This window comes from Protopterus annectens, chromosome 7.part0 (assembly GCF_019279795.1).
Source record: "Protopterus annectens isolate FY-2018-M chromosome 7.part0, PAN1.0, whole genome shotgun sequence".
Taxonomy (NCBI): Eukaryota; Metazoa; Chordata; order Ceratodontiformes; family Protopteridae; genus Protopterus; species Protopterus annectens.
Genome location: NC_056739.1, coordinates 1,033,904,735 through 1,033,920,407, shown reverse-complemented (window position 1 = coordinate 1,033,920,407; position 15,673 = coordinate 1,033,904,735). Strand labels below are relative to the sequence as shown.

Below are 15,673 nucleotides of genomic sequence, written 5' to 3'. Positions count from 1 at the left end.
GCTGTATCACTCTGCTACATTTCTGATCATAATTCAACAAAGAAATATGCTGTAAATATAACAGGAAATGTATGTGATGTGGCATAGATTTGTACACTATTTAAGCATTTAGCGATAATTATCTTTGCTTGTGCAATATGTAAGTGATCTCACAAGCTGCATGTCAAAGATGTTTGTATGAACAACAAAACAGAAGAAAATGAATACCAGAGCCTAGACATACCTTCAGATGTAACATTGTACTATCAGCCTTTATGGTCACTGTGCTTCGGTCATTTGGAACTCCACAACAAACTGCCCATTATTTACGGCATGACTGGCAGTAGATGTAATCACCTAATGGAAATTAAGCATCAGAATTCAGTTTCCTTAAAAGTTTCCAACACTTTCAAGAACAGAAAACAACTTTTTTTTTTTTTTTGCTGAAAAGATAATTTTACAGGACAGTAAAAAGAAAACAAGATATTTAGAACATAAACTCTGACTGAATTTATATACAAAATGAGTAACCTTGGATTATACAACAATTAATAAATAACACTAGTCTTGTTTGGCAGCACTTTATTTATTTTTTTATTTTACACTGCAATTTAACAATATGAGCCAAAAACTGGGAGGCATAATTGTCTACCGAGCTGCATTTTGCTCTGATGAGGTTGACCAAATCACAGAAGGTAGATGTAACAGTTTGCAGTGATAAAGAAATATAGTGAGGTGCTAACTTGTTGTTTCAAAACATACTTCGTCTGTACCTCACTATTAGGAATAGTTTCTCATTTTGATTTTTTGAAATTCCTTGTTCCAGACTGAAAGGGCTTGTTACAGTCATTGTTAAGGATGTTTTAAATAATATTCATGACAGATAACAGTGACTCATATCAATTCATCAACAGAGATTTTTGTAAGTGAAAAGTAACAGACTTCAACAATGCAATTATTAAGGTGCTTACTTTATAAATACAAGGTGCAGGGTTTGATTCTCACATTGGGTAATTGGCTAGGCCCACAAGGGCAGTTGAGTCTGTAGTAATTCTGTGAAAGATATATTCATTGAATGTGTCTTTAACAAACACCAACCACTGAAATTCACTTCAGCGAACCATGGAATTTTTCCCACAGTTCGCAAACACTTGACTCACCAACTGTCTGGAACACACAACAGATTAAATGAAATCCACCCAAGTGGAGGGCTTTGCCCACCACACCCCCCAACTCCGAGATCGCATTACAGTGGATAAAAGGGCAAAATTGAGATGATGGCCAAGTGTTTACGAACTATGGGAACAATTCTGTGGTTCGCTGAAGTGAATTTCAGTGGCTGGTGTTTGCTGAAGATGCATTCGATAAATAAATCTTTCACGGAACTAATATACACCTGGGCAGTTAGCCTAGTATAACCTATGAACCTATAATCTGTATAATGTCTGATAGGAAGGTTAGGGAGGGCAGAGGTAAAGAAGCTAGCATTATTAGTCTTCTGTCTTGCAATAAATCACCATTAGCTGGTATTCTGATGTCACACAATTCACAGTTTATACATCATCTTATAACTGGCATATTTTAACTGCAATATTGTTTACCTTTTTTGTTGCACTGCCTTATTTGCTTGTCAAATATCTATGTATATTTGAACCACATCTGTTTTAGATTCATAAATACTTCAGTAAGTGATAACTTTGGGAGTATGGCCTGTGACTTTTCAGTAATCCAAAATAATAAAATGTCTAACAGGAATCCTACTTCATGATATGAACTAGTAAAAAATACTGAAATGCATTATAGCACTTTCAGGAATATAAACTTTTATTGATAAAATTCAAGACAAAAAAAAAAACTCAAAGACAAATCAGTAGTAAGCACTCATTCCATTTTACAGTTACAGGAACTTTATCAGTCAAGTTACAAATAACAAAACTCAGCTTCATACCTCTGAATTGTACCTCATTATGAGGAACATTCCTTATTTTGAGTCTTCAAAAATCTGTGTTCCCGACAGCTGCACATTTAAAGGGGTCTGTCGCACTTTTGGTGTTAAAATGGATATGCAACAATTAATCTGCTTCCTTAGCTAGCTCAAAATGTATGTTTGCTTCCCTCAGTGCACATTCAGGGGGGAGGAGGATAAGCACAACTGAACTCTAAAGCCAGCATCTATAAAATATTTACAGCCTGGATAGGTCACCTTGCTTTACTGAGCAGATTAGTCTAGCACAAAATGTAACCTAGCCATGGTGATCATACACATTACCAGACTTCCTTGCTCTTGCTAACTCCATTTCATCATCTTAGTCAGTAAGAAACTTCATAATAAATTGCCAGCACTGCCAAGCACTATGCCTACTAAAGACAGGTTGTGAATGTTCAGCTACACTTGGTGTCTTGCCCCCCAGTAGCTTGGTCAATGCATCTTCCATAAAAATCTCAGGGTCCTGGCCTTCCCTGTCAATTAGCAGACCAAGTAAGTACAAGTCACTACATCTTGCTCTACTTTTCATATCATTAATTTTGAAAAGCAAAATAATGCCAGCATCATCCACATTTGGCTGACATGAAAAGCCAACACTCTCTTGCATTCCATTAATTCCCTGTGTTGGCTTTCCAAGCAAGCATTGATATATATATATATATATATATATATATATATATATATATATATATATATATATATATATATATATATATATTAGTTCAATAAGAGTACGAAAGAACAAAACTCCTGTAAGTTTGCATCCATGCCATGCCTGAATCTTAGTTCAATAAGTGTATGAAAGAACAAACCTCCTGTAAGGCTGCATTCATGCCATGCCTCAATCTTATTTCAGTATGCGTGCGAACAAACAAACTGAACTTTATAGAAGGGTGTGCAAATGAACAAACTGAACTCTTCAAAAGTGTGTGTGTGTGTGTGTGTGTGTGTGTGCATGTGTAACACCCTAGTTAAAAACAGTAGGTTACTTAATCAGCTCAGGCTCAAACCCTGTACCTTAGTTACAGGAGGCATGAGCCGAAATCCTCTACACCAACTACTGGAGCTCTTTAAGTACATTTTCAAGGGATTGAGTTTCAGTGCAAATTTAAGGAATTGTGAGCTTCAATATATTTTCAAGGAATTGTGAACTTCAATGCAAGAGAAGTTTATTGCTGCTCATGCTAAGTCTGTTTTCAATGTGTACCAGTTTTGTTTAGCAAATGGTCATCATGTTATAGAATTTGACAGCAGTATTTGTAGACAAAAGACACTTCCTTTTGATGCAGAAGGCTGTGAGTTCTCCTCCCATGCTGTGTAGATCAATTGCTGATACCATGTTGTACTTTAAGAGGGGTAGGTGTTTTGAAGTGCTGAGTGGATCCTTCCTTTGGTTGAGATACCTAGTAACTAATAAACTGTCATCAGTTTGCCATCCATTCCATATTGCAATATTACCAGCTTATTCTTCTTTTTTAATGTAACCTAGGCAGTTTATTCTTCAAGGGCAGCAGGCACTGAATTTGCAGATGAAACAGTGTAATATAAAATTGTATGCTAGCAGCAACATCTTCATTAGTTACATATCTCTTTAATGTAGAATTATTCACATGACTTTCACTTCTGCAGAGATTGTTTAAGCATCATGTTCAATAATAGCCTCGCATCAGGCTTTGTCCCCACTGAATGGTGCACAGCAACAGTTATCCCACACCACAAAGGGGGAGCCACCACTGATCCCAGGAACTATCAACCTATTAGCCTGATGCGCCTGGTCTACAAGGCCATGGAAAGTATCATAGAACTCATAAACAAAGACATTGGTAACCTCCAAACTCTGGATCCCACCCAGTTCGGGAATGTGAAAGGCAGATCATGCCCCCTGAACTTGATTGACTTCTTTGAGGCAGTCACCAAAGCCATGGATGAGGGTAAGGTGGTTCACACAGCCTATCTTGACCTCGCCAAGGCTTTCGACACCATCCTACATTCTGGAATTATAGATAAACTCACTAAACTAGGTATAAATCCCTATGTCATCAGATGGGTTGCCAACTGGCTCACTGACAGAACCCACACTGTAAAAGTTGCAGACTCCAAATCTGACCTCAAAGCAGTGACAAGTGGAGTACCACATGGTTCCGTCCTGGGACCTCTCCTGTTTGGTATCTACTTCTCTGAAGTACAGGCTAACACAGAAGGCCTCTGGCTAATGAAGTTCGCAGATGACTGCAAACTAGGAGCCATAGTCAAGTCCCCAAATGATGTGGACATCCTACAGAAGGGCCTCACTGAGACAGATGCCTGGTATCTGAGCCATGGCCTCAAGCTCAATGCCAAAAAGTGCAGTGTCATCCCCTTTGGTAAAAACTCTATATCCATGAACTACCACATAGGCAGCAATCTACTTAACACCGAATGTGTGATAAGAGACCTTGGGACCCAGGTGGACAGTAGTCTCTCCTTTGATAGTCACATCGCCACAGTAGTCAGGAAGTCCTTCTACATCGCACACCTCATCATAAAAGGGTTCTCATCCAGGAAAAAAAGAGGTCAATGTTCCCCTCTACTCGTCACTCATTAGACCCATTATAGAGTACAATGCCCCTTTTGGAATGTACCTCACAAGACATCTGCAGCAGCTGGAAAGGCCACAGAAGTACCTCACAAAGAGGATTACTGGCCTCAAACAAATGTCCTACACTGACCGCCTCAAAAAACTCCAGCTTTACTCCGTAACATATCGCCTACTCCGAGGTGATCTCTGCCTAACATATAAAGCTATGTCAAACCCAGAGCTGTTGGACATGCTACACCTAAAGAAATCCCAATCCCTCCGAGCTACACGCTCTAGGGGCCTAAACCTTGCCAACACAATAAACAGGACATACTGGAGAGATAGATTCCTGTCCCAGAGACTTCCTATACTCTGGAACAAGCTACCCATCTATGTCAAGCAAAGTTCTTCATTAGCACTCTTCAAGAAAAATCTTGATGAGTGGATGGGAAATATGAAATACACCCCGGGGATCACTTCTGCGTGTCTTCTCGACAGTGGCACAGGAAAATAACTTTCTTGGGTGGTGTAAGCTATGGAGCCTTGCAGGCTAGGCTTACGTAGGCCCTTGGGCCGATGGCCTAGTACCTACCTATGAACATATGAACCTATGACTGATATCGAGTGGCATTTTATGGTTGAAATGGGCAGTTTTGTCATTATTAGTTTATATATTTGTTTCATTGTTTACTGGAAAAATATTCAAAACTATAAATTTAACACATACTCTAACAAGTGGTGCTGTATTATACAAAGAATATAATTTAATGCAATCAGGCAGGTGAATCAACGAGGCCATGCATGTCTACATGGTTCTAAAAATGGGTGCAAAGGGCCTGTGGTTTGAAAATAGCCCAAAGATAAACTTTATTTGCCACTAGGCATATGCATTTAATTTGAATGTGGGTTTCAATGTCATTTCAACAAATGAGTTTCAAAGGCAGAAAAGTTTACTGTTAATGCTAAGTCTGTTTTTATTGTGACACTGTATTGCTTTTTTAACAAATGTCTATCAGTGTTTGTGCTATAAAATTTGAAATAAAAATTTTAAATTAAATCCAAATATCTGTAATCATTGTAGAAGTAAAGAAGAAAATTGTGTGCACACTGACATGTTTGAACAGTGTTTATGGTAACTGGGGAGAAATAGTCAAGTAATGGGACAATGGAATGGCTATGGGTAGGGGAGCTGCTCTGTGTGTGTGTGTGTGTGTGTGTGTGTGTGTGTGTGTGTGTGTGTGTGTGTGTGTGTGTGTGTGTGTGTGTGTGTGTGTGTGTGTGTGTGTATGTGTGTGTGTGTGTGTGTGTGTGTGTGTGTGTGTGTGTGTGTGTGTGTGTGTGTGTCTGTGTCTGTGTGTGTGTAGATGGACCCTGATCCATTACCCTGCCTAGGGGCAATTTGACCAAGATCCAGCCTGAGCAACAAGCTGTATCCTACTTTAAGCATAAAGTTGTGCTTTCAAGATTAAAGTTAGCTCTAAAAGCACTGTTAAGGGTACTGATGTATCCAACCTTCTTTCTGACAACAATGCAAGTGCGTCTAGGATGACTGATGCTATTGTATGAGCAATATAAGATGAAGTCTAGGACTTAACACCTCCGCCTTTGGCCTTCATGGGCTGCTTGCAAACTGAACTCTGAAACCTTCTGAAGCATCTATACTGTCAGAAAAATATTACCAAGATCAACATGGAGCAAATCATAAGGGCCTCGAAGCTTCCTAATGAAACTGATTGTTTTATAACTTACCCTCACAACTGCTATCAAAGAACTTCCAAAACATTTTATTGTGATCCAAATTTGACCTGAAAAACATGAATAAAACAAGTATCCCTGCACCCTGACACAACATCTATTTGTAAATATATATATATATATATATATATATATATATATATATATATATATATATATATATATATATATAGATATATATCAGCTTCTAGACCACTGTATCTTGGGAAAGTAGAAATCCTCTAAATACTGCAATCAACATCTAAAGATACAAATCCTGGTTTTCACATATTAGTGATTGCACATAAGAGTGCCGATTATGTGTGCTGCAAATAAGTTTGGCACCTGTGGCATAAGACAGTACTGTCTCAGCTAGTGTTATAATTTAATTTTGCTTTGTAATTATCAAATCTTCGTTATAATGGAATCCTCCATGCAGCCTCAAGTAGTAAAAGTCTATAATCAGCTACTGACCTGGCACTTGTTGTGTGTGTATGTGTGTGTGTGTGTGTGTGTGTGTGTGTGTGTGTGTGTGTGTGTGTGTGTGTGTGTGTGTGTGTAATATGCATATAGCAAAAGTTAACGAATGTATTAAAGATATATTACTTTCTTTCATTTATCTAAAGCTGACTGAATTCATTAACAATACATATTATCACTTCTAAATGAACAAACTAACAAAAACACACCACACCGCACATTCATCCCATAAAGGTGCAAACAATACAATTCTAACATGCTTTGTCTCTCCCAAAATTCAGCTTATACACACTAATTTCACAATCATACAACTGTAGCAGCTATAGAAAAACCTAAGGAGAAAGAATCACTTTTGCCATGGTACCACACAATGAACTGGTAGGGAGACCACGGTACTCCCACCATTGTACATTTGTTGCCACTACCACATACCACACAATGCGCAAGTGAACCTCAAACTGACTCATGAACAAATCCAGTTAAATGCTGTTATAGCTAAATCAGTTCTTGATAATAGCATTTAACAATAACTTTCCTTTTAGAAAAAAAACACCACATCCAACATACACATCCATAACATTCCTGCGCTGTCTTCTATACATAATACATGTATATGTGGTTTCAGTTTGTTTGTTTCAATGTTTACTTTGCAGACCTGTAGATTGGATTATTTTTTTTTATCTGATTCACAGTTCATCGAACATGCAGAAATAAACTCAATGCAAGAATGTATGACAGTGTGGTTTAGTGAATTTTCGCATTTTCCCACTGTTATGTAACCTCAGAGATGGTAAATGTTAGTATGAAGTACAGAATGCAGTAAGAAACTGAAGTAAGTTTTATAGATAAATATGTGTGTGTGTGTGTGTGTGTGTGTGTGTGTGTGTGTGTGTGTGTGTGTGTGTGTGTGTATGTATATATATATATATATATATATATATATATATATATATATATATATATATATATATATATATATACAGTACATATATACGTAAACCTACAGAACAAAAATATACAGCAAATAATAACGATTCACTGCATTCATAAACATTGTACACAATGATGTATAAACTCCAAACAACTGCTGTTTGAAAGTGCTATTCATAAACACCCTGTCCTACGCAGATCACCTTAAGTTCCCATCTCTGTAGTTGGTCTTCTACAGGTTATTAAATGGCGATCTATGTCTAACGTATTAGACATCCTCATATCCAGCTCTGGTGGAGCTCTTGCACATCCACAAGGCAAACACCACCAGAAACACTAGATCCAAGGACCTGAGCTTTATATGGGACATAACAAAACTTGATGGAGGGACCAATATGTGTCTCAAAGGATTCCCACACTAATGGAATAAGGTCCCCATCTACATGAAGTGGAATTCATCCCTGACCTATTTGAAATAAACCTTGATCACTGGATTGCAAATTCAATGCCAAAAAATGCCCCCCCCCAACATAACCCTTAGCTACCTCTTTACTAACACAGCCCACCACATAGGCATCCAAGGAACTCTGGGACAAAACTGAGTTGGGATTCATGACTAGGATTGTAAAGACCCTGGTAGTCATTAGCCTAGTATGAAGAGGATGTTTACATACTATGTAAAGTTAGGATCCACTTCTTTAATGGGTCATATTGGCCATTCATCCTTTTATCTTGAAATGGGAGGCAGAATATTAAATTGTAGCTGTCTCACTCCTTTGTTATGATCATCCTTGATGGCACCAATTTATTTTTACATAATTAAGCTGTTGTTGGTATTTGTTATGAGTGTATGATATGCAGTGATGGGGTGCTGAGTGCAGCACCAAAAACACATGACAGTGGCTGTGACATTTTCTTTTGTGTGTGTTACGTTTACACTTTTGCCATCATAAATCTTGATGACACTTTCACAATTCATATGTTGATGAGTCATGGACCAGACTGGATCTCTAAGTGCATACTTGGACAAGAATAATATGTAGTGGTTTAAAACATTTTTATAAGGAGTTAGGCCCCACTTGTGAATTTCATAAAGTTAACACACACACACACACACACACACACACACACACACACACACACACACACACACACACACACACACAAACAAACAAGAGGTTATGAAATGCCACGTACAAACTGTTGCACTTTTATCACAACAGTTACATGGATCTGCTGGCAAGCAACCATAAGCTGCATTTCCCACAGTGTGACCCAAGTGGGAACTGGAAGATAACATAGTAGTGACACTGGTCAGAAGGTAACACAAAAATAAATTGCAATTTAGAACTTTTTTGTGTGGGTAGTAATACAAATGCAGGGCACATTTTCTAGACAGTTGCCTTTTCTTATTCTTGCATACCAGCTCAGTACCCAAAGTCAGATTGAGTAGAGCTCTGTACTTGGAGTGGTCTAGGGTTCCTGTCCCACTGACACTGGCAAAAACACATAGATAAATGTGCATATGTATGTGTGTTTGTGTGCATGCACTTGTGCATGTGTTACTTTTACTCAGCATATGCATTTTGTGCAGCTTTTCTCTTTCTCCTCACATATTGCTGGCATATATCTTTAGTGATAAATGTGTGCTGTCCATGCAAGGTAGTACTTACTGCACTATAAGTAATGAAGGGCTAATGCACCTTTATGGCTCATGACATACCACCTTCTACTTTGAACATTCTTAAGTCACTGTGCTCCCTGTCCCTAGTACCAGCTACACTATACAGATGCAGAGCATGTCCTGCATTGTTCCACTGGCCTCGTCTGCTCTGTTGTTAATGGAACTAATAAAATGTATCACTGTACGATGCAAAACCTGCTAAAATGTATGCATTGAGTCAGCCTCCCATTCCCCAGACATCTGTGATGTTCAGATGGTGACTTAACCTGCTTTTCTTGTCCCATGCACTTCAACATGTAGCACATTGACAATGTCATGACAAACACACAGCTCTGTTCAGGAACTGGGTATCGGACTGTGCTGTGACTGACATGTCCTCCTTCCCTCCATCTGGTATGCAATACAGAGGGTAATTATAACGCCAACCAGAGGTACTGCTCCATAGATGCACAAAAGGAAGAATGATGTGTAAAAGTTCTGATCCAGTATGTGCTGAATAAAACCATTTCCTTAAACAACATAGTCTCCAACATTCATTTATTAGTAAGAGTATGTTTTCCAGATGATATTCACGCTCAGTTACTTAGAGTATTTTGCTTTTGTTTTATTTTCTTTATATGTTATTTTAGGATGCACTGTTTTTTTGCCTGGTAACCATGTTTCTTAATCTTTTAGGTTGACTTTGCTTTAGTTTAATTGCTACAAGCCCTACTCTGTGATCTCAGCGTAACAGCAGCCATTCAAACTGGTCTTGTTGATATTCTTTATTATGTTGCAAACGTCACGTAAATTTATTCTTCATTATTTACTTTTCTCTACTTTGAAATTGCTCAGCCCTTTTAAACTGCATTCATATTTCATGACCTTCACTTATTCCATTGATAATGATAAAAAGCTGTTACAAGGAACTGCCATGCTAAAATATGTATTATATTCCTCATGCACTTTGCAGTATGTTCTTTATATCACTAAACTTCCACTCTCTGCACTCATAAATGTTACAACACTTAACATGTTTCTTTTCTGATGGACTTAAGTTTCACACACTGGCTATATGCCTCCTTATGATATTACAAGGCCTAGAATCCGAAAAATACAATGAAAAAAATGAACTATTTTTAAAAACATGCAAATTAAACATTAAACTGTTTAAGAAAAACATCACTCTAGGTAGAAACAGTGAATGTCTTATGCCTTTTACAAATGACTGCTTGGTGAATACAAGATACCCCAAATAGCTCAGTCCAGGAGTGGTCATGACAGTAAGACTCAAGTCTAAAATGGTACATACAAGTATATAAATATAAATCCCGAAACAGAATGGTAGGAAGTCAATCTCAGAGGTAAAACTAAATAACTTGAGACTGTTAGGACTGCAGAACTGAATATCAAGTTTAACTGTAACTTTATGTGGCCTGGGGACATCTGAGCCACGGAAAATGTAGTTTTAAACAGAACTATAATATTAATTCTGCAAGAGGTGGCACAATTACAACGAGCAAACCTTATCTGCATTCATAGCAGCCGTTTTCAGTGTCCCATGCACTTCAGCATGCAGCTATTTCACTATGTACCCAGTTATTTATAATCAGTCTTAAATTATACATATTTAATGTTGGTTTGCTGACATGATGCAGAAAGTAAATTGTTTCTAAATGTAGGTTAACAAGTTTAAGTGGACATTAATAACTTATATGTAAAAATAACTTTCTTAATTTTAGTGGTGTGAAGTGTAAGCTGAGGCAACATAGTGTCAGTTGTATTAATAAATCCTCAACCCAATGTTTAAAAATATCTTTCATACTGAAGCTAAATAGCCAATCCTCTAGCTATTTGAATGGTGACTGGTGAACGTCAGGCAGAACAATATGTGTGATGTGACAAAATAAAACAATTAAAAGTTCATTAATAAATTATGTATATTTCAGTGTACAAAAACTGTGCAGTAATATATAATACAGAGGGTTAGGATCGAGTTTCCAATCGTAATGAGTATATTGTGTGTTTTTGACATGGGTGCCAAGAAATTCACCTGGAGTCTGAAGCTTGACAGGTAAATTTTAACAACCCTGTCGAGTGCACATAATACTATGCTACTATTACAAAGGCCCAAATTAAGGACAGGATATCTGAGTTAATATCAAGTCCCAAAGCTTTAACCCACTTGGCAGTTCTGCAACCATGTAAATGAATTCATAAGATATAATATGTAGGTGTAGCTATGCATAATATATCAAATATAAGCAGGTGAAAAAACAATTTTTTCAGAACTTTAGAGGAATGTGGATTGGACTTTTTTTAGTCTAAACACCTGTGTACAAGCTTTTACTCTGCATCACATACTGAAGGCACATTTGAAGAGTTCTTTCTGTAATTAACACCAGATACACACATCCTGATTGTTTTCACATAGGGATTTGATGTGGTATGCCAAAACAGTTGGTATTAGTCTAGCATGTTGGCATATGTGGCTAATCTCACACATCATGCTGGTATAATTACTTACACTGAATGTCGGGGTGTTTTTCCAAAGTGCTTTATGTCCTTTATGGAATTTTCTTATTATACAAATGGAGAGGCAGATAATGTGGAAGGGATGTAAGACAGCTGGGGTAGAAGCCATACATAATCTGTAACAGGATGCAAAGGGTAAGGGGTCCTCGGCTTCTTATGATCCTTTGCAGGCTATATGGGACATGGACAAAACTAATTTATGAAAATGCCTGCACTTACACATTGGGCTGAGATACACAAAGCCATGGTCCCTCTTATAGGCAGAGCTCACTAGTCTAAGTTATTGTTATCCATGCTTTTTTAGGCCTATAACCCCTGACAGAAATTAGAAAATCTGAAATTTAATAAAAAACTGATAAAAGTAGATGGTAAGGGTCTGTGATAATATCAGAAGTTAAACTGAGAGATATCAGAGCACAACAGGCACAACTTATGCAGAGATAGTACTATTTGGTTTGAGGGATTTAAGACACTTCACAATTGCAGAAAATATGCTATTCTTTCTGATGAACAAAAAAACATACCTAATATCCCAGGAAAGCTGATTCCACAACAAACCAGTTTAGTACATCTGATAGAAAATGACCTACTTCCAGTCCAATAGACATTCATAGGAAAAATTGCTGCCCTCTATCTCTCATCATCCAAGTCTCAATACTTGGCGCTAGATGCAAAAGGCAGAGTTTCAATGGCTCCCAAAGATATGATGCAAATAAATCTGAAACAAGTGTTATCACATAATTTTAATGTACAGCATGGAGTGCTGATATTATGCTCCAATATCCGGAAAAAGATAAACTTGTTAAGAGTTTCCCTAGAGTAAGACTCAATCATAACAACATTTAGGGATTTGCTTAAGATTTTTTTTTATTTAATCCCCCTCCCCTTCCTTACTGACATTCTGACAGCAGTTCCAGTGCCCCACTTCCTATACCAGGTCTACATGCAGTCCAATTTATCCCCTGGTTCAATGTCTGAATTTACAACAGGGCCAATGAGGAACCTAAGTGTGCCTTGGGGGTCCACTCTCTACTATCCATCTCCTAGCCAGGGCCAGTTATTTATGACCCACCACCTTTCCCCACTCTCCCTCTCCTGCGCTCATCAACACATGTCTGGGGGCAACTCCACCATTGGACCACACCTCGCATTAGGGAGCATCAAACAATCCAGCCCCTCCCCCCAAATGGGCATACTCATACTTCCCTGCTGCTCCTTCACTTACTTAGCTGCTAGTCAAATAGAGGTCACCTGGGGTATAGTCGGGGGGTCTGTGCCACTGAAGTGGTTCAACTTTACATAATGATTGTTAAATGACCCCTGATTGTAGTTACAATTTGGCCTCTGCTAAGGGCTAACAGCAGACAGTGTCAGTACAAAGAACATTTTCAGAAGGTAAAACTTCTTTGTGTCTCTTCCTTCTGCTTGCTGTCAATGCCTCTCAACTGTTCCTGAGTTTGTCACATATTTTTGTTCTGTCCATCATAATTTTCTGATTTTCAAATAAATTACTGAGGATTACATTCAGTCAATAATGGCAGACATTAGAGTTTAGTATTTACAGTTATTCTGTTGAAGCTGAGAGGTGCACTGCCTTCAGCATTGAATGCTTTACAAGCTTCCACACATTTTGTCCCCTATAAACAGTGCAGATAAAGTTCCATGCAGTATAAAGAATTATGATCCGGTCACTGCACCTGATCATGACCTTTTATTATATGTCACTGACATGGATCCCGAGAACCAGCTTTTAAGCTTTGCTCCTGAGGTGAACTTCTTGGCATCAATGTCTTGAGCATTTGATATTCATTAACAAGGTAAGACATCTTCAGCATAATAAGTTGGTTATGGTAGAACACCTAATCATAATCCTGTATGTAGTGCATGGAGCATCCAAATTATGCTTAGAATCACCTTTTTCATATAAGAACAGTGCTTAGTAGAACTAATCTCAAAAAACATAAAACAGCAACCAAGGCATTTTCACAGCTTTAAAAGATGTTATAATTTTTTTTATCACACAGATAAAAACCTGTAGTAGAGTGAAGTAAAAGATTTTAAAATTGGTGATTCATCAGGCAGGGTCTGTTGTAATTGCTTAATGGCTTTGTGCTTCTACACTTAATTTTTCTGGTACATAAGACTCCTTACATATCTTTTAAGGCATGTGATTTAAGCAGAGTGCTGTGATTTCTGTTCTTAGACATAGCACTGTTTCTCAGAACCGTCTGGATTTTCTGCATAAGGTCGGACCTGGTTATGGTTACATACCTTATTAAAGAAATCAACTAGCCATGTACAGAGATTCCCTATCATTAGCTATACAGAATGACATGTATGAATACCGTCTATTGTGAAAAAGAAAAAAGTGTTCCTCTTTGTAAAGCTCTTTTGACTTTTAATGTTAAGAGGTTAAGGGGTGTGGCTCCATGCACTATAAAGAAATACAGTTGGGTCTCTTGGATTATAACTAACAAATGTTCCTTACACAGATGCCAGGAATCACATCTTGAGTTTTGTTTCACTCTTGAAGTGAATTTATTCATATCTATGTTTCAAACATAATAAACAATGCTCTTTTTTTTTGAAGGCTGCACTCTGTTTTAAGTGGGATTATAATTTTGGGTCATAAAACTGGGTAGGTGACATAATTTTGAGGACCAGGAACTGTGGGCTCATTTCTTAGTGTAGTTGATAGGTTAACTCATACCCTCCAATGGAACTCTTGAAGTTTGCATTGTAACTTCCAATAAGCAGCACCTTTTGATAGAATCAAATTATGTCCTGACATTTCAAACAAATGTTCATATTGCTGGAACCATAGGGGTTATAAAATAATTATAAATGAAAAATTCTTCAGCATAACCTATTTTTGTAGTGGTAGTATTCTTTAGGTTCTAGGTCATAAAATGAATTTTATATGTTACATTAAACATGTTAAACTTGTAATATTTTGTAACTTACAATATCTCAACAATCACTCATCAGCAGCATTTTGTTCATCCAGCGCAGAGCTTTCATATGAAACTAAACAGTTCTGTCTGTGTTCCTTGGTATTTGAGTTACTTAGAAAAAAAAAAAACATGAAATGACAATATATAAATAAATATTATGTGAACAAAAATTAATATTTCTTTTTCTGCACAAGGCATATGTCAGCTATCAATACAGTTGAGTTTGCCATTGTGTAACTTTAAGATGAAATATTTTTCATACTGTATATGTAGCATGTTTATAGAATTATTGATGCAAATATGAACAAACAATATTTGAACCCTAGAGGCATCAGTAGGATGTAATTGCAGAAATATCTGGAGGCATCACTCAGGTATGTATAATGAGTTAATTTTGGAATTTAAGTTTGATTAATTTGCTTGTATGTTGATTATTTAACTTATAGAAATTTGGCCTCGATGCTGGGAGATATCTTATTTGAAGTGGGGAACAGTGCAGATTATAAGGATTATACAATGGCAATTGTGTAATTTCTTTATATATTTTTTACACATACAGATTTTACAGTACAGATGATGAAGGTAACTTGGAAAGATAGATTCTTTGGGAAGGAACATTTACAGTCTTAGGTACTTTAGTTTGCCCTGAGAGCATTCGGCATGTGTTTGCCTGTGTTAGTAGTTTATGTTGATTTAGTAAACATATTGCTATAGTACCGGGCCACCTAGAGACAGATATAGAGCTACAATGGCCAGGGATCCAGTTTCATGACTTATCCAAATGTACAAGAAGGGTGCTAATGGGATATTGTCTTGTAATTTGCTTTGCCAGCATAATCCTGTCATTATTAAGA

The 15,673-nt window shown here is 37.3% G+C and overlaps 1 long non-coding RNA gene across 1 annotated transcript in view; it reads right to left on the bottom strand.

Annotated features, from left to right (window-relative positions):
* Positions 1-229: 229 nt before the first annotated feature.
* Positions 230-15,673, bottom strand: part of LOC122806831 — a 935,371-nt gene continuing 919,927 nt past the window's right edge. The window contains exon 3 of the long non-coding RNA XR_006365561.1: positions 230-336. This is a non-coding gene — a long non-coding RNA (uncharacterized LOC122806831). The remainder of the gene's footprint in view (positions 337-15,673) is intronic.